Raw genomic sequence first — 19,486 nt, forward strand, 5'->3', positions numbered from 1 at the left:
CCAGTAGTGGCAAATACAGAAATAAAATCAACGATTTTCTAGACGTTGAGACATAAATAAACAACCATGAAACGACCAGTCATTGATGATCTTAAGTTAAGAGATTATCTTGTAAAAAGATTCAAGGGATGGAAATCAGAGAACCGTGGAATTTATGAAAAACACAAACAAACAGAACAGCCTGTTATTGATGCTATTAATAATTTAGGTAAGAATATCAAAACTGTTACAGAGCAGAATCAAGATTTGATCACAGAGCTTGTACCTGTAGCTGCAAGGAACATATTAGATTATCCATTCACCCCACTTTCCAGTATTCATACACCTAGTCCTGTTGCTCCTAGAAGAATTGAAGCTACACAGGATCCTATTGAATTGGGTCTTCTTGCTCAAAAATATTTAACTACACCTAAAGACAACAAAGATGAGGTGTTTGGCTTATATGCTGACACAGAGCTTGATGGGAGCATCATACATAGAATTGGCAATTTCAGAGTAACATTTATGGGAGATGATATAATTGTATATTCAGAATCTCGTCTCGGAGAAAAAGGTGGTTTTGTTAAGTACCCCGGCACACCTGGATTGTGGGAACTGATGACTAGGAAAAGGCCTGGCAGCTATACAGATCAAGATTATGAACATTACAAAGAAATATTAATAAAATCAGATGCTCTATACCAGAACAATGATCCCACACAAAAAAGAGTCAAGTCGAGCAGTGGAGCAAAATACAATAATTTAATCAAGCCCATATGGTCACAGATCAAGACAGGGAGTGGAATCAAACAATACAACACCCTGCCTAAAGAATTTGTGTGGGTTGATGATGTCAGGAAACTTGTAGATAGGTTGCTGGTGATAGCTGGGGAGGAAAATGCTGGCAACCACAATTTTTACAATGAAAAGGTTGGAATTATGGACATGATAAGCACAAAATTGTCTAATTTTATAGTGAATGACCCTAAGGGGATTGGATATCTCATAAAAATTATTAATACTCTACCCCCTAAATTTTGGAATGTCTCTGAGGGTCGGGGCCTGGTTAATGACATTATAAACAAGTTGCCATTTGAACTACACATTCCAGGCTATCAGTATTGTGGTCCAGGCACAAAATTGGATCATAGATTAAACAGAGGAGATCCTGGTGTAAATCCCCTAGATGCTGCTTGTAGAGACCATGACATAGCATACAACACACATACTGATCTTGACAAGAGACATGTTGCAGACAAGAAATTAGAAGAGGCTGCATTTGGTAGATTTGTAAGCAAAGATGCTTCTTTAAGTGAAAAAATAGCAGCATTGGGGACCACCATAGCTATGAGCACCAAACAAAAACTGGGGTGGGGGTTGTGAATATGTATATAATAAACCTACAATGAAGGCCAAGGGTGTTATGTATCAAATACCTTATGCAGGTCTCAAATCTCTTAAAACTATTGACAGCCTTTTAACCAAAAAGCAGCGCAAGAAAAAAAGTTCTTGTATTGCAAAGGGACATGGTATGAAATTGTTACTTAGTACCCCCCAATTAAAAAAATTACAGCAATCAAGAAAAAAATTGCATACAGGGGGATTCATATTTACTATCCCTGCCATCTTAGCAGCTCTCGGGGCTGTTGGGAGCTTGGCCGGGGGATCAGCTGCCATAGCAAAAACAGTAATAGATGCCAAGAAAAATAGGGCAGAATTAGATGAGCAGAAGCGCCATAACCTGGCAATGGAGAAAAAAGGCAAAGGTGTTAAGAGAGCCATGAATAAGTTTAAAAAAAACAAGAGCCGCTTACAAACCAAGATATTGAAGCTTTGATCAAGCCACTGGGCATCAAACATTTTAGAGGTGTGTACATGTCTGATTCTTTACCGGAACAACCACTCAACAAAGAGTGTGGCATTGTTAATTTGGATGAGTACAAAAATCAGGGCACTCACTGGATTTGTTATCTTAAATATTTAAACAATGAGGCATTTGTATTTGATTCATTTGGAGGTGTTCCACCTGAAAATTTAGTAAAATATCTAAAATCAGCTAATCTTTATTACAATAATGCCCGTCTTCAAAACTTCAAAGATGTTAATTGCGGACATTTGTGTTTATCTGTTCTCAGATATATGTCTCAAATAAATAAACCATCAATTGAAAATTTTCAAAAAGCCTTGTGGTATTTAAAACATCATGGGGGTATTCCATCTCACCAGCCAAAATTCAATATTGAAACTCAAATTGCATGATGACATAGTGTATCCCAAAACAATAGCTCTCAGGGCATTTTATGGCATGTACCTGATCCCTAATATTACACACCACAACAACACAATTGCAGTAGGGGATCAAAAAATTGTCATCACTCCAGGGCAATATAATCTGTCCACTCTAAATGCTCAATTACCCAGAGGTATAGTGTTAAGTCAAAATTCTGTCACTCACAGAGTAGAGATTGTATCTGCTACAGAAACAGTGCATCTGGGTACTATAGGAGAGCTGTTAGGATTTGAGAACAACACAAAACTTGAACCGGCCATCAAACACACTGCTATGAATATACCCAAATTCTTAGCCATAGAGACTCTGAATATTCACTGTAATGTGGCCGAGGGTATGATCACCAAATCAAATGGCATAGGCACTCACAAACAAACTGGCATCATTGCAACATTCAAACCTAATTCCGAATTCATGGAGCCCATCATCTACAATCCATCCCCAACATTATATTTTCCTGTGTGCCATAATAGAATAGATTACATTGAATTGATGGTCACTAATGAAAAAGAAGAATTAGTTGATTTTGCTGGAGCCACAACAACTGCCATCATAGAGATTAACATTTAAATAAAAATACATACAATGGAAAATATTGAGAGTTATGAGCTACAATCATTCCCTCCAAACAGGAGGACCTTTGCAAATTTAAATCAACCCAACACAGAGATTGAGGTTGATCTTGATGTAGGGGATGGCTTTATACACCCCCACAGAGCAGATCTATACATCAAATTTGATGTTGTAAAGCTCGATGGAACAGATTATCCGGCAAATACAAATATAAGACTGGTAGATAATTTTGTGCCGCATCTGTTCTCTGAAATTGAGATCAGAAAGCATGGCGTTGTTATAAACAGAATAGATTATCCCGGCATTACCTCCACAGCTTTGGCCACTCTAAAATTATCCAAGACCGAGGCTCCATACTACAAAATAGGGGGATTTGAAGCTGGTGATAAGATATTATCTAAAAATCACACAGTGCTGTTCCCCATGCGCCTGTTGCCAGGATTCTTCTCAGATTACAAAGAAATTATGTGGAAGGGGGGGTTAAGAATTACATTTAGAAGAGCTGCAAATGATAATAATGCTTTGATGAGGTACAGTACATTAAACCCTACAGGGGAAGCTCTGCCTAATACCTTACCTGATGAGGGCAAGTGCATTATTCAGACTATGGAGCTAAGAATCCCTGTTGTTGAATATGAGGCCAGTTATGCTCTTAAATACAAAGCTGATATAATAAAAAATCCACAGATTCCTCTGCAATTTTATACATATCAATGCGTACAGAAGCCCGCATCTGGTACATATTATGAATTTGATGCTACAAATTCATTCTCCAGCATACAATACGACATGCCTGATTTTGTAGTGGTACTGTTTCAGACTGGAAGACACAACAATCAGGAAAAAAATTCAAGTAAATTTGATAACTGCAACATCAAGAACATATATCTTAAAAATGGCAGAAATGAGGTATTCCCTAGAGAAAATTACAATTTAGACATGTCCAAGGATGATTTTCTCAAATTATATGAGGCTTTTTCGGCTTTCAAAAGGGTTACTACTGGCAGTACTGATATGTATTATTCACCAGATGAATTCAAGACACAGAGACCCATGTTTGTCATCAACACTTCAAAAAGAAAACAGGTTGTGGTTAATGACAGGACAAACATTAAAATTATCTGTGAATTCCATGAGGCTTTACCAGATGACACCATTTGTAGTGTTATTCTCATAGGTGAAAAATCATATGTTTATGATGTAAGAAATGAGAGAGTCACGGAGCAATTCTAGAAGATATTTGTTCTATTATCCTGTTGTACAACATACAAACCTCAACTGTATTATCAGCTAGCAGTAAATATCTTATGTGTGGGCAGTTGTATATATTTCAATTTATCAGGACTCGAACCCAAAGCCCCTTGTTTACAAGACAACAATATTAACATTTTGCCGTCAGGAGAGGCTTTGCATTTTATCAGGACTCAAACCCGAGCCTTTTGCTTACAAAGCAACAATATTAACATTTTGCCATCAGGAGAGGCTTCACATTTTATCAGGACTCAAACCCAGAGGCCTCCTGATTGCAAGGCAATAAAAACCATGCACCACACTCCACTGGGCCTCAGAACCCAGTAACTATAAGCTTTATATTAATATACATGGCAGAATCAATCTGAGCTACACTAAAATTCAATTCCTGGGATTTTGACAGAAAAACACACTATAAGCAATAAGATCATATGGCATAATTTTAAGTATAAGCAAATCTGTCTGAGAGGCTTTCACCCTTTCTACACTAGAATTCAAAATTCTTAAAATTAAGAGCATATCACACTGGAAGAATTGGGGTATAGGCCCCTCTTGGCATTGTCTTAAGTACGAGTAAATCTATCTGTTGAGCCCTCGCCTTTTCTACACTAGAAATTCAGAATTTCTTAAAAATCAGAGCATATCACACCTGAAAAATTGGGGTATAGGCCTCTCTTGGCTTTGTTTTAAGTATAAGCAAATCTGATTGTTCAATCAAATAGCCTCGCCTTTTCTACACTTAAAAGTTGCGCTGTCCGTACCGTAAATACAACTACTTGCTGCCCATTACCTGGTAGAGGGAGATTATTTCCATAACATCTTTGGCTGTTATGCATTTGAAGCTTCGAAACGAGTCACAACTCTCGTAGCAGCCAATCAACGAAGCGAGCCACTGACGTCATCTCAACCCAGAACCTGTCGCTAAACCCCCTGCTCAGGCTCCACACGCCACTAGGCTCGCTAGACAGACTCACGTACTCCGCTGGAGATGTTCCGAAAGTAATTCGACTCTACTCAAATGTTTAAAATAATCAGAACTCTAAATACAGTTTCCAAGAAATGTCATTATAAAATATGTTTTGCTGTTATGAACAGACACTGATAACTTTTTCTTCCACAAAACCTACACATTTTATTACATTGAAATTTATAGTATATTCATTTAATATTATCATCTACATATTTGTGAAGAACATACTTAAATATAGAATTGAATGCTATTGTGACAACTGGTATCAGAATATGATAGTTCATAGGCGCCGACTTTGTGGGTGGGCCAGGTACTCTCTGCCCCCCCCCCCCATTCACGTAGAAGGACACATGTTATGAGCATTTACATATATGAAGTATTGTTTATGCTGATCTCCCCCCAAACAAATTTACCTTGTCCCCCAAAAATTTACCTTTCCCCCCAAAAATTTATCTTGCCCCCCAAAAATTTACCTTGTATTTTAAGTTAGCGGCTCTGTACTGGTCTTTTAACAGCAGGATAATAATAGAGACTATAATAATTTCTAGAAACTATATTTATTTCGACAAATATTGCCAGCAAAATAGATTAAGACAGAAATTGTAGAAATTCTTAAAATCTGTGAGAGATTCTCTACTGAAGAGAAGGAATAAATTATAATTTGACACACAGAGGGCGCGGTAGCTTTCAAATACATTAAAGGGGAGATGACACTTTTGTTGTGCAAGGCGATTTCAAAATTATCATCAAAGTTTTAGGGGTCTGTAATTATCACATATAAATAAAAACAAAATATATAATTGGTCACAGCGTAAGAAATGGTAACTAAAGGAGTTTTATTTCGCATAGGAGCTCTTTTGATAATCCTCGTGATCTTAAACTACGGATTACATTAACTTTTTTAACTATCTTCCATACAAGAAAGTGAAAAGAAAAAATCAAATGAAACTTCCAGACTTTCTCTTTATATTCTGCGGGATGGCAATTTTATTCTGTTTGAATCAAGTTGGATAAAAATGATGATTTTTATTTAAAAAATATTTTTTGTTGATTTTTAAAATTTAAATCCGATTTTTTTTGATTTTTTTTAAAAACACAAAGTTGTTTGTGCAGTTTTTGGTACCATACATATAGATATATATGTTCTTTGTAGAAAGCCTGTTTCTAGTAAACGGCGATGTAACATATTTGAACAGTTAGATTAAAGCAAATAAAATGATATATGTAAATATACATTTTTCTTGTTTCCGACACTGTACCTACTATGGAAATGTTTGAATGTGTTAATGAAACTATAATAATTTCAGTCACTTTTCTTTCAGTGAAAATAAAACATTCTGTATGTACTCTAAAATTGTAAGTTAAAATATTCTTAAATATTTATATACGTACTTGTAACTGAATGTTAAAGATTTTTTAATGTTAGTTTGAAAAATATCAGCTGCCATGTTTGTTTACAGTTTAATGATAATGACACTATTTATGGTTTAACGTTATTAGTATTTGGTATATTTTTGCATAATAAGTGTTTTCTATTTTTGCCTATAAAAATTATTGAATTTTAAATCAAGAGAAATGTAAGTATGTTTACATTTTCTTTCATGTGAGCTTCACACCATCAATACATGTATTTTATTTCCTTCATTTTCCTATCTTAGAGCCTAATAAACACCCTTAAATGATTACGTGATTAATGTAACTTCTCCAAAAGTGATTCTAATATCTACAAAATCCTTATGTACATTATTCTATAAATTATTTATTTAAAGTGATTTATATCAGTTTTTTTGAAACAATATCACGTGATTTAAATCTTGAATTAAACCGCGATTTTAATCTGCCTGATTTAAATCAATCCAGCTTAGTTTGAATTTTATAGCTAGGAAAATCTCGACAACAATTCTGTTGCACATGCCGATTCCCCAGTCTTACGTTTTCCGAACATGCTCGCTCAGAACTATAAATACACACGAATAAATTATATAAATTTAGGGAAGGTTTTCTTTTATTATAAGGTCAACGCATTACATTCATATATCAACATATTAATTACCTTTTTTATCGGGAGTGCAGGATATTTTCGCTAATTTGCAAAGAAAATGCACATCATTTAAAATGTAACTATCATCGGAAACGTTAATTTCTTAGGTGTTGTGATTATTAGAATGCTGAGAACAATTAAAAACTATACTCTGTCCCAGGTATCTCTGGAGGAGGGCCGCGCATGGTTTCAGTGAAGGGGAAATCGAGTGGCCAGAGCGAAACAGTACACGCTGCTGCAAAGGCTAGTAACCAGTCGCTTCTCCCCTCCTCACAATCCCATTCCCTCTCACGTGTTTATTGGTGGAACCGTCACGCGTCACCACTCGCGCAGAGATATGTTTTCGTTCGGTTGCTCCAGAGTTAACCTGGACGGTTATATACACTAAATATCGCATTAAGGGGACTACGTTTAGAGAGAAAAGAATAACATGTTTAAATATCGCTAATATTTCCCCCCCCCCCAAAAAAAATCATTAAGTGTGTGAAAGCGTGTTTGTTAATTGGTTATATGATATGTGTGATTTTTGTGACCCTGGAAATATTAGGGCTAGATTTTAATGCACAATAAAATACCAGATAATGCTCTATAAAAGCACAGTGTTTTAAAAGAACTGCAAGGTTATAGAAACCTATACATTTTTAAATAATAGGCATATTACAACGAAATATTGTTTGTTGCACAGAGAAAACTTTAAAATGAATGTGTGATGTTGTTTGGTTCATCTCCAGCTGGGCACAATTCACGCCCAAACATTCTTTGCAATCTTCTTTTGAATCAGAGAATCGCGTTCTGAAGGCGCTCGTCCGGAATGTTGTGAACCACATCAAGTATCTTGAACATCAGGTCGTCAAGATCTGACACTTTCCGTGCATACACCTGAGTCTTCACATGTCCCCACAGTCAGCAATCGCAAGGCTTAAGGTCTGGTGTCCTTGCGGGCCAAGGTGTGGGTCCTCTGTGACCAATCCACTGAGCTATTTCCTTCATCGATGCCATCTAGGAATCGCGTGATCGCGTGATCACCTGCACACAAGTCATTCAGCAGTGTGGGCATAACATAATTGTAAATTTTCATCTGTGTAAGAAAATAATATTTCGTTGTAACAAACCTATTACTTTAAAGTTATAGCATTTTAGCATCCTGCAAGACTTTTAAAACAAGCTGTACGATAATGGGCTAAAAACCACAAAATTGCGCTATTAAATGTTGAAAATGTTCTACAACTTACGTGTTTTTTTCACCATTCCTGCATTGCAATGCACTACTAACAACATGCTCGAGTGGCCGCGGTGGTTCAGTCGGTAACGCGTTTGACTATCATGGTAAAGGTCCCGGGTTAGATCCCCGGTGGGTTCAAATCCGGGAACTTTTCTAACGTTGGAAGCGGCCTCGGCGCCCACCCAGCGTCGAATAACATGGGTACCTGGGGGAAACCCTGGGGGTAAAGGCGGTCAGGGGCGTGTTGCTGATCACATCACCCCCACTCACGACCGGATCAAGAAAGTGTGTGGCGTTGCCCCCACACCCCCTATACGCCTTCATGGCGTGGTGCTAAGCACAGGGGAGCACTTTACCTTTACCTTTTTACTAACAACATGCGCGGGTTGATAAAGCAAAGTGACTGCCGTTCCGGCTCGGATCCGAGGGATGAGCTAACCAACGACAGGTGCGGTCCTCCATTCATATTGGGGTTAGGCGTAGAGCTGACAACTCTGCACTGTAAAAAGACATGTCAAGAAACAGCAATATGAGGCCATGGATGTTCACAAGGTAAAATATTCCTGAGACAAAATAGTCCCCCGTTCGGATCTCCGGGTGGGGACCACGGCCGTAGGCAGGAAAAATTTTCGGGTGGGGGGGTTCATTCATAATTGTTCCCATGGGCGTCGCCAGAAATTTGAATAATAGAAATAATAACAATAATTGTACAATAATTATTAAAATTTCATAATAATAAAACAATTTTATTCCATAATAATACTAATAATTATTATTATTATATTATTGTTATATCCTTGAGGGTGGCTTACTCAATCCAGCAGATGAGTGAATATCCAGCACAAGTTTCTTTTTGTTTTTTTACGTTTCATACAGTGTGTACTGAAATGCACAATTATTATACTTCGTCATTAAACTTTAGACACCTTCAAGAAAAAGCTTTAAAAGTTAGATGGAAATTTTAGTCATAAAGCTTTTGTTGTCTAACTTTAAAATTACATTTTTCGAATTTTGAAAAGTGTGGAAGCAGTTATTATTTTTAAAAACTTAGCCGGCTGCATGGATTGTAACCTCAATCGCGAACGTAATGCGCTACAAAACTGGAGATCCTAGGTTTGAACTCCTATCAAGGGGGATTTTCGACTTTATCGGACAGGGAATTTAAAAGCTGGAAAGGGAATTTTGGGACTCATAAGGGAATCTTCAGTCTATATTCCTTGTGACGCAGGAACAACACTGGAAAGACGACAGCAGAAGTGATAATGGAGGGGTCGCGGGTGGGTTACGATTCTGAGAATAAATCCTGTTGCACTCAAGTTTCAGAATTCCAAATGTATGAAAATTCTAGCTCGATCGTTTCAACATTGTCTCCTTGTATTTTTGTGATGCTTCGAAAAAAAAATTGAAAATTTGTTACAGATTTTGGTTTCTGAACTTCCATTAATCCAACATGTCAGAAGTTTCGGGGGGGGGGGGGGGGGTTTGAACCCTAGAAACCCCCCTCTAAATACGGCCATGGTGGGGACTACTTTGGGAGGTCCCTGGACTAAGGATAAGATCTACATTAGGAATAAGGATATTAAATTAGGCACCTGGAATGTTCTGAGCCTTTACCGGCCTGGGGCATTTGAGTGTACAGTTAATGAGATAGTTAAGTATAAATTAGATGTAGTAGCTGTCCAGGAAGTTAGGTGGCCAGGAGAAGGGAATTGTAAAACTAAAAATTATACTTTTTTCTATGGTGGTACTGAAAATCATAATTTTGGAACAGGCTTTTTCATAAATAATAGAATTATCTCGGCTCTTAAAACAGTAGAATTTATTAATGATAGGATATCATATGCAGTTTTACAGGGTATGTGGTGCAAAATTATTTTAATAAACATACATGCACCAACGGAAGATAAAGATGATGATAATACTAAAGATGATTTTTATACAGAGTTAGAACAGGTCTTTGATAAATGTTCTCAGTATGATATGAAAATTCTGTTAGGTGACTGTAATGCACAGATTGGCAAAGAAGAGACATTTAAACCCACGATTGGTAAAGAAAGTCTTCATGAATTAAGTAATGATAATGGTATAAGATTGATTACTTTTGCAACCTCAAATAATTTAATTGTGAAAAGTACCACTTTTAAACATAAAGATATCCATAAATATACCTGGTCTTCTCCAGATCGTAAAACTAATAATCAGATAGATCATATTCTCATTGATAAGAGAAGGCATACTAGTATAATTGACGTTCGTACACATAGAGGTGCTGACTGTGCCAGTGACCATTATTTAGTAATTACTAAATTAAGAGAAAGACTCTCAGTGATAAAACATAAGCAACAAAATCTAAAAGTTATAAAATTTGATACAGGAAAGTTTACTGATGAAAGAATTAAGAAAGATTACCAAATTAAACTGTCAAATAGATTTGATGTTTTGAAGGATTTAAATGATGATGAAAATATAAATGAAACAGACGTAAATAAGAATTGGGAGCACATACGTAATGCAATATAATCAGCACCTAAGAAAGTATAGGATACCATAAACCAAGAAAAAGTAAGCCATGTTTTGATAATGAATGTCATAATCTAATAGAAATAAGAAATCAGGCTAGACTTAGGTTGTTAAATAACTCTGATGATACAAATCTAAACAATTATAATAGAATAAAGCGAGAAGTTAACCGCATGTTTAGAAGTAAAAAAAGAGATTACTTGAAAAGCAAAATTAACGAAATTGAAACAAACAGCAAAAATAAAAATATCAGAGATTTATATAAAGGTGTAAATGAGTTTAGAAAGGGGTGGCAACCTAAAGTAAACTTGATAAAAGATAAAGACGGTGATTTTCTAGCGGACCCAGGCGATATTCTAAATAGATGGAAGAACTACTTTAATGACCTTTTAAATGTTCATGTAGGAGATAAATCAGAAGTAAATGAAGTCCACACAGCAGAACCTTTAGTTCCTGAACCTAACTTGAATGAAGTTAAAGATGCTATTAAAAGGCTAAAGAATAACAAAGCACCTGGCATTGATTTAATACCAGCTGAGTTAATTAAATATGGTGGAAATTCGTTAATATGTCAAATTCATAAATTAATTTGTTTAATATGGAATAAAGAAGAGATCCCTCAACAGTGGAAAGAATCCATAATTGTTCCTGTGTTTAAAAAAGGTGATAAAATGAATTGCAATAATTACCGTGGAATTTCTCTACTGTCAACAACATATAAAATATTATCTAACATTCTTTTAAAAAGACTAACCCCATATGCTAATGAAATTATAGGTGATTATCAATGTGGATTTAAACGTAACAGATCAACTACAGATCAAATTTTTCACATCAGACAAACACTTGACAAAAAGTGGGAATATAATCAAAATGTCCATCAGCTATTCATTGATTTCAAAAAAGCATATGATTCGGTCAAAAGAGATAAATTATATAATATATTAGTAGAGTTTGGAATACCTAAGAAGCTTGTTAGTATGATAAAAATATGCACCAGTGAAACAGAAAGTAAAATTCGTGGGGGTATTAATATGTCTGACAAATTTACAATTCATGATGGGTTAAAACAAGGAGATGCATTATCTCCATTGCTCTTTAATTTTGCCTTAGAATATGCTGTTGGGATGGTAAAGAAACTAAAGAAGGACTAAAATTAAATGGTGTGACTCAGTTGTTAGCATATGCAGATGATGTAGACTTACTGGGGGATGATGTGAATACAATTAAGAATAATGCTAAAATATTTTTCAAAACTGCTAAAGAGATAGGTTTGGAAGTTAACAAAGAGAAAACTAAATATATGCTTACAGGCCGAAACCAAGTGTTAGGTAAAAATCAAAATCTAATTATTGATAACAACTCGTTTGAACCAGTTTCCAAATTCAAATACTTAGGAGTAATATTAACAAGTGAAAATTATATTAAAGAGGAAATAAAAAGTAGGCTTAATTCAGGAAATGCATGTTCTCTCTTCATAAACTTTTGTCTTCTCGTTTAATATCTAAGAAACTAAAAGTTAAAATATACAAAACAGTAATTTTGCCTGTAGTATTATATGGATGTGAAACTTGGTCCCTTACATTGAAAGAGGAACATAAATTGAGAGTATTTGAAAATAAGATCCTTAGGAAAATCTTTGGACCTAAAAGGGATGAGGAGACAGGTGAGTGGAGAAGGTTACATAATTTAGAACTACATAATTTGTATTCATGTCCAGATATTATTAGAATAATTAAATCAAGAAGACTTAGGTGGGCTGGCCATGTGGCACGAATGGGAGAGGAAAGAGGAGTTTACAGGATTCTTGTTGGTAAACCTGATGGTAAGAGACCTGTAGGAAGGCCAAGACGAAGATGGAGGGACAACGTTGAGAAAAGAGTATATAGAGTATATATGGAAAAGAGTATATAGAACTTGCTCAAGATAGGGAAAGATGGAATGCCTGTGTTGCTGCAGCCATGAACCTTCGGGTTTAAGAAGGCTAGAGAGTTAGTTAAGTTTGGGGGGAACTTCTACTATTTGTCTTCTTTTGGCACTCTCTTTTGTACAGAGTACGACTGGTTTGGCATCGTACTCATGTCAGAAGAAAATGGCATGAGATACGATCGGGAGAGTATGATTGCTCAAAGAGGAAGCCTAGTGAGGTCATCGGAGCCATCATCACTAATTAATCAGTTGTAGTAATTTTGATTTGTACAAATGTAAATATTGCACTTAATATATTTTAAATGGGCAAATATTATAATTTATGTATCTTTGGTGGTGCTTAGAAAGAATTTTTGAGTATAAATATTTTTTTAATGTTAATTTGGTTTTGATACGTAATTTCATTGGGGGTCTTGTGTCAAGCTAATAGCTCAGGATTAGAAATCTTAAGGACAATTAAGTGCAGAAATTCTGAAGAATGAAGCTTATGTCGAGTTATGGTACTTCACCATCTTTTAGAAGCAAGTGACTTCTCTATAAGCCTTAGATTCGATTTCGTTTCCATGACGTAGGCAGCTTCATTTCAAATCTGTTGCTAAATGTGCATACTACGTAGTATCGTCGCGAAATTTTAGTACGAACCTATTTTAGTAAAAATTGAGAATTTGGGCGTTCTAAAGGAACGTAGGGGAACATCAGGGACACTAGTTGTCGTATTTGTTCATCCTTTTAAAGATGTCTCCACGCATAGGTTATGTGAGAACGGAAGAATGTCGAGAGGACGTTTGCCGCATAATAATGGTTTGATCCTGACACGAGTCCGTCTTGGAGCTTCTGTAATAGAATGTGTCTCTCAATAACGATTACAGGGTTATAATAAAGGTTAACTGTTATAGTCAATATTCAATAGATACGAACATACTTTATCTAAAATTTGGCACGGCAACGTGAAGTTATGAGTCCTACGGAAACTTAATTTGACAGAATTTATTCGCCGCGTACTTACGGGGCTGGTGTCATCAGCTGTTTGTTGTTGCTTCTGTCTATCAGATAATTCTTCTTGCACGTATTCAGTTAAGGTTGCTGAGTTTGTCCGAACATGGATTCGTATCTGTGAAAAAACATTTTCCTGGCTATTTGACAGATCAAGCTCTCAAATTTTATAGAAACTCTTTGAACACTTATCTTGTGTAAAATTAAAATTTAAACTTGATTTTAGCCTTCGGAACTCAGGTTAAATATGCCGAGGAGATTGACCGGCATACCGCTTTTGGACGTGGGTGATAATGTGACCTGGGATGGCAAATTGGTTATGTCAAACTTAACAAGTTTCGGCAAAAGACAGGAAAGGTTGACAAAACTTAATGCCAAAAGGGCAGCTAATCCTAACGTTGAGGAGGGGAGTTTGATCTTCGTAAAAAATCAAAATCCTGGTGGCATGAAAGATAGGGTAATCAAGAAATATTGTGAACTTTTTGTTGGGCCCTACATTTGTGTTAAAAATAACGGTAATTGAACACTTTCGTTGATTGATTGTGTCACTGGGGAAAGAGTGAACAATCAATCTATTGAACACTGTAAATTATGGAAGTGTTCAATGGATAAAATGAGGTATTGGGTGATGAAGGTTCAGGACTTGAATCTGGTTGGAGAAGAGGAATTGCTTCAGAAAATAATGGATTCCTGTGAGTCAGGAAAATTCTATGGTCAGGGTTCAGAACGTCAATAAGGAAAATGAACATAGGCAGTTTAATTTCCTTTGTGTGTCAAGTGAGTAGTGTCTGCGGCGGGCAGATTTCTTGGTACTATTTCTCGGTGGGCCAGAACAAAATAATACTTCCTATTGTCTCTATTTCAATTGGCGATTCTTAAATGCAGAATACTCATGTTGGTTGTTTGCTTTAGCAATCATTGGGTTAGTCGATGGTGGGACTGGTATTTTAGGAGATTTGTAGCAAGTTTGAGACAAGTTACGCTCCAACGCATATAAGGTAGTATGCTGGAAGTACTTTTAGGTAGAGTCAGGCTGGAACATTGATCTTATTTTGTGCCCAGATCACGGCAACAGAATTTGTGTCGAGTCTAATCTTTAGTCTCGTACAAAGTAATTGATCAATCCTGTTTGATGCCAGGTATCGATATAAAAAAAAAATGGCAAGGTGGCTTCTGCGGTTGTGTGGTCTAAGTGGGCTAGTGTCAGCGGCGGACTGAATGGTCAAGTGGACATAACCTTGCGGCGAGACGGCACGCAACTGTGGAGTTCAATCTTAAGTCAATACCAGTTGAAGGGCACGTGTACGGGGTGACCAGTGCGAATTTGACTTATATCCTTCTGTAAGAACTTTGTAATCACCACGCTTTAAAGATAGGCTAAATGTAAATAATATATACGAACGAACATTATAGATATAAGGTGATTTGTGCAAATGTAAATGTTCTGTGTTTTATACTTATATGTAATAGTGTGAGTTGTTGTGTGTGTAGGTTGTACAAGTAGTTGTATACTGATTAGGTTCAGCCTCTAGTTGGGCGCCAAATATGACGTATGTCGTCATAATGATCTAATTTGAGTGATTACATTTTTCTTATTTCTTTGATTTATGTATGTTAAAGACAATTCCGTCAAAACTGTTGCAACGCGCTTGTCTTTCATCGTGTTGGACTGACAAGTGTAAATTCCATACACCTGATGGTAGCTGTATGAAGGACGGCAAAGTGAATCAGTTCGTCTGAACCGTTCGCTTACATAAGCCGATCTCGGTTTTCAAGCCGAATCCAAACAGTAAATTGAATTATTCTTTTAATTTATGTGTCATAACTGGAAACAGGTAATATGTAAAGTTCAAACATGTGGTAAAGGTGAAAATACAGACCTAACCAGTGAGATGAAGGCAACTCAGCACGAAGGGCTGGACTCGTAGTAGGAATCGAGGTTCTTTACGGCATGAACGGGTCCTGGAGGAACGACTCGTGGAATGGATCGTTCGCGAGCAAAAGCATGGAGGAAGACATGTAGACTTCGGTACATGCACGGGATATCAAAGAATATCTAAGCATCCTCAAGTTATCCAGTAAATCTATATGGTGCTGACGTTAAATGAAGGTCAGGAACACCTTCTACTCGAAATATATTTGTGCACAAAAGTAAGGTGGGACAGATATTTGATTTTCTTCGTCGGTTTTCTGAAGATTGAATCGAAGTATCAGGAGAGGATATAAGTAGCAAAGTTTACTTATCCTAAGTGCTATTGGATTATTTCAAGTCAATCCTTGGATCAACGGATATCCTATACTTCGTATTTATAGCTAGCTCTCGTGTGCGGTACATTATGGCCATAATGCGGGAATTCAAGGCATCGTTAATTCGAGCGGGAAACGAATGCTTCGAGTAGCCATCTTGGCGCGCATATACATCGGAGCGAAAACAGTTGTTGTAATAAAAACTATCATTGTACATAATCTTAAATTCTATTTCTCAGTGTTTTTATCTTTTGTTTGGATTGTTCCAGCTCTTGTAAGAAGTTTGTTGTGGGGTTTTGTGACGTAAATAAACGTCCGTCAGCTGGTACAAACTGGTGTGTCTGTGGGATTGCAGTTAGAAATCTCATTTCAAGTTTACCAATTTCAAGAGCAAACGAACTTATAATTTGTTGAGCAATATTAAAACTATCGAAAGTTGATAGTTCTTTGGCTGAATTTATAATTGTTAATCCGTCGTCTGGTTAAATACATGTACCATACATAAGGTTAAACGCGGGTTGCTCAATCAGCTGATTTCAAGAACGGCTATGCCTGTATTTGTCTACATGAAAAATATATAAAGTTCAAACAATGTAAAATAACTTGTCATCTGATCGGTGGTAACTTATGGTAATTTCCACGTTTTGTCGATGGACATTATGCTCATTGTTGTTCAAAATATCTTCCGATGTTGTGTTGAAATTGAACCAGTTTATGCTCTAAGTGTATAGCATGCAACCAAGTGTGATTTAATGAAAGTGTTCTCTTCCAGGAGGGGGGTTTATTTCGCACTGGTCTCTCGTGCATAATTACTATCAAAAAAAAAATTGTGAAAGGAGGTTATGAAAACGTATGCTATATTTTCTCATTTACCCGTCCACAGTCATTTGTGAGTATATGCAAACTTGGATCAAGTTTCTGGCATGTCAGCGATTATTGTTTAGATGAGTAAGGGACGGGAGTGAGGGGAAAAGACTGTACGTTAAAATATTGGCAGTTATATGGTAAGAGATGGAGTTGTTGTTAATTTGATCTTTGTACAACTAAAATGTCAGTTGGCGAATAATTCTAATCCAATACAGGGTGTTGGGTTGAAAGGAGATATTCCTGTGATAAGATAAAATTACGTTTGGGTGTATCTAAGAAATTTGCTAGCATTAGGTGAATAATCATGACGAACTATAATAACATTTGATTTCATTGCTTAATCTGCCTTTCACAGTAAGATTTGAATATCCAAACACAAGGCGATTGTAGTGTTTATATTCCTCGGGTTCCAAATAATTTTAGGGTGAATTTAGTTCAATCTGTAGTTCTTGTCAGAGTTCCAAAGCTACCGAGACACACGCTCAGGGGCGTGAAAAACCAAAAAAAAGTGCGAGCAAGAAGTGGTGGTTTAACTTTAAACGACGGTATGGATTAAGTATGCTTGTTCCTGAAAACTTGTCAGCTTACAGGGCTTCCATGCCTAACCCTGTCATGACCAACGATTATTTTGATAAGCTTACCGATGCAATCAGAAAATTGGGGTTATCTGTCGACAGCCAGTTAGAGGACCACGTGTGGAACGTGGATGAAACTGGTTTGATGTACGTCGTGAAGCCTAACAAGGTTGTTACAGAAATAGGGAAGAAGTTTAAATACCGACGTAGCTATGGAGAACGGGGGAAAACTATGACTTTAGTAGCTTGTGTTTGTGCTAATGGCACTTGGATACCCTCTTTTATAATATTCAAAGGTTCTCGTTGGCATGACGACTACAAGAGCGACTGCCTACCAAATACCCAGGTGCGTTTATCCGAGAGGAGTTGGATTGCAAAGAAACTCTTTCGCGAGTGGTTTTAGTTTTTCCTTGAATCCAATCCCACAAGACCCGTTCTGTTGCTTATGGATTCTCATGGAGCACACATTTCTCCATATGTTCTAGAGTTTGCGCACCAAAATGAGGTCCATATTTTGACATTCCCGGCTCACAACACACACGTACTGCAGCCCGTGGATGTTGGTGTGTACAAGTCACTCAAGGCAGCTTGGCGAGAAGAGTTGAATGGTTATATGGTGAAAAACCCCAACAGAAAAGCCAAACAAACGGAATTTTCACAGCATTTTCAAGATGCCGTTTGTGAAAGCATTCTCAGCACAAAACATAAAAAATGCTTTCAAGTCGTGTGGAATCATACCACTTGACCGACGTGTTATTCCCAAAGAAAAACTTGCTCCATCCCTACTGACTGAGCATCCTAATACACAGGCAGCAGTTCCACCTATTGAGAGGACACCCGAGCATCCCGATCCACGGGCAGCAGTTCCACCTATTGAGATGACACCCGAGCATCAGGATCAACAGGCAGCAGTTCCACCTATTGAGAGGACACCCGAGCATCCCGATCCACAGGCAGCAGTTCCATCTATTGAGATGATACCCGAGCATCCCGATCCACAGGCAGCAGTTCCATCTATTGAGATGATACCCGAGCATCCCGATCCACAGGCAGCAGTTCCATCTATTGAGAGGACACCCGAGCATCCCGATCCACAGGCAGCAGTTCCATCTATTGAGATGATACCCGAGCATCCCGATCCACAGGCAGCAGTTCCATCTATTGAGATGATACCCGAGCATCCCGATCCACAGGCAGCAGTTCCATCTATTGAGAGGACACCCGAGCATCCGGATCCAGAGACAACTATTGAAAGACCACCAACTCCACAAGGCAGAACCTCGTTGTCTCCAGTAGATAGTATCCTCAAACTTCCGACAACAAACGTCAGAAATAAGCCTACAAGAACACGGACCATAGATAGAAAAGCTAAACTCCTAACCGACAGCCAACCGCGTCCGTCAGTAACTAGGCTTAATGCACATTCAACAACCAAAAGGAGCACAGTTCTTGATAAACCTGGAGCTTCAGGAACACCAAAACCCAGAAAAGAATGCCATTCAGAACATTATGACGATAAAGAATGGATCTGCGGCACCTGCAACGGGCTCTTTTCGAACGACAAAAAAGAATGAAATGGGAAGAAATGGAAACAGTGTTCATTTTGCCCTACCCCTTATCACGAAACGTGACAAAGCGAACCTCCCGTTGGCACGATTTACATGTGCGATCTTTGTAGTTCCTAAGGTGTTAAGCTTCCAAAACTTGTTACATGTTTACATTATTTTATTAATGTACCTACCTTAGTTAACCGCACGTTTAGAAGTAAAAAAAGAGATTACTTGAAAAGCAAAATTAACGAAATTGAAACAAACAGCAAAAATAAAAATATCAGAGATTTATATAAAGGTGTAAATGAAATTAGAAACGGATGGCAACCTATAGTAACTTGATAAAAGATAAAGACGGTGAATTTCTAGCTGACCCAAGCGATATTCTAAATAGATGGAAGAACTACTTCAATGACCTTTTAAATGTCCATGTAGGAGATAAATAAGAAGTAAATGAAGTACACACAGCAGAACCTTTA

This window comes from Lepisma saccharinum, chromosome 15 (genome assembly GCF_977018435.1).
Source record: "Lepisma saccharinum chromosome 15, izLepSacc3.1, whole genome shotgun sequence".
Taxonomy (NCBI): Eukaryota; Metazoa; Arthropoda; class Insecta; order Zygentoma; family Lepismatidae; genus Lepisma; species Lepisma saccharinum.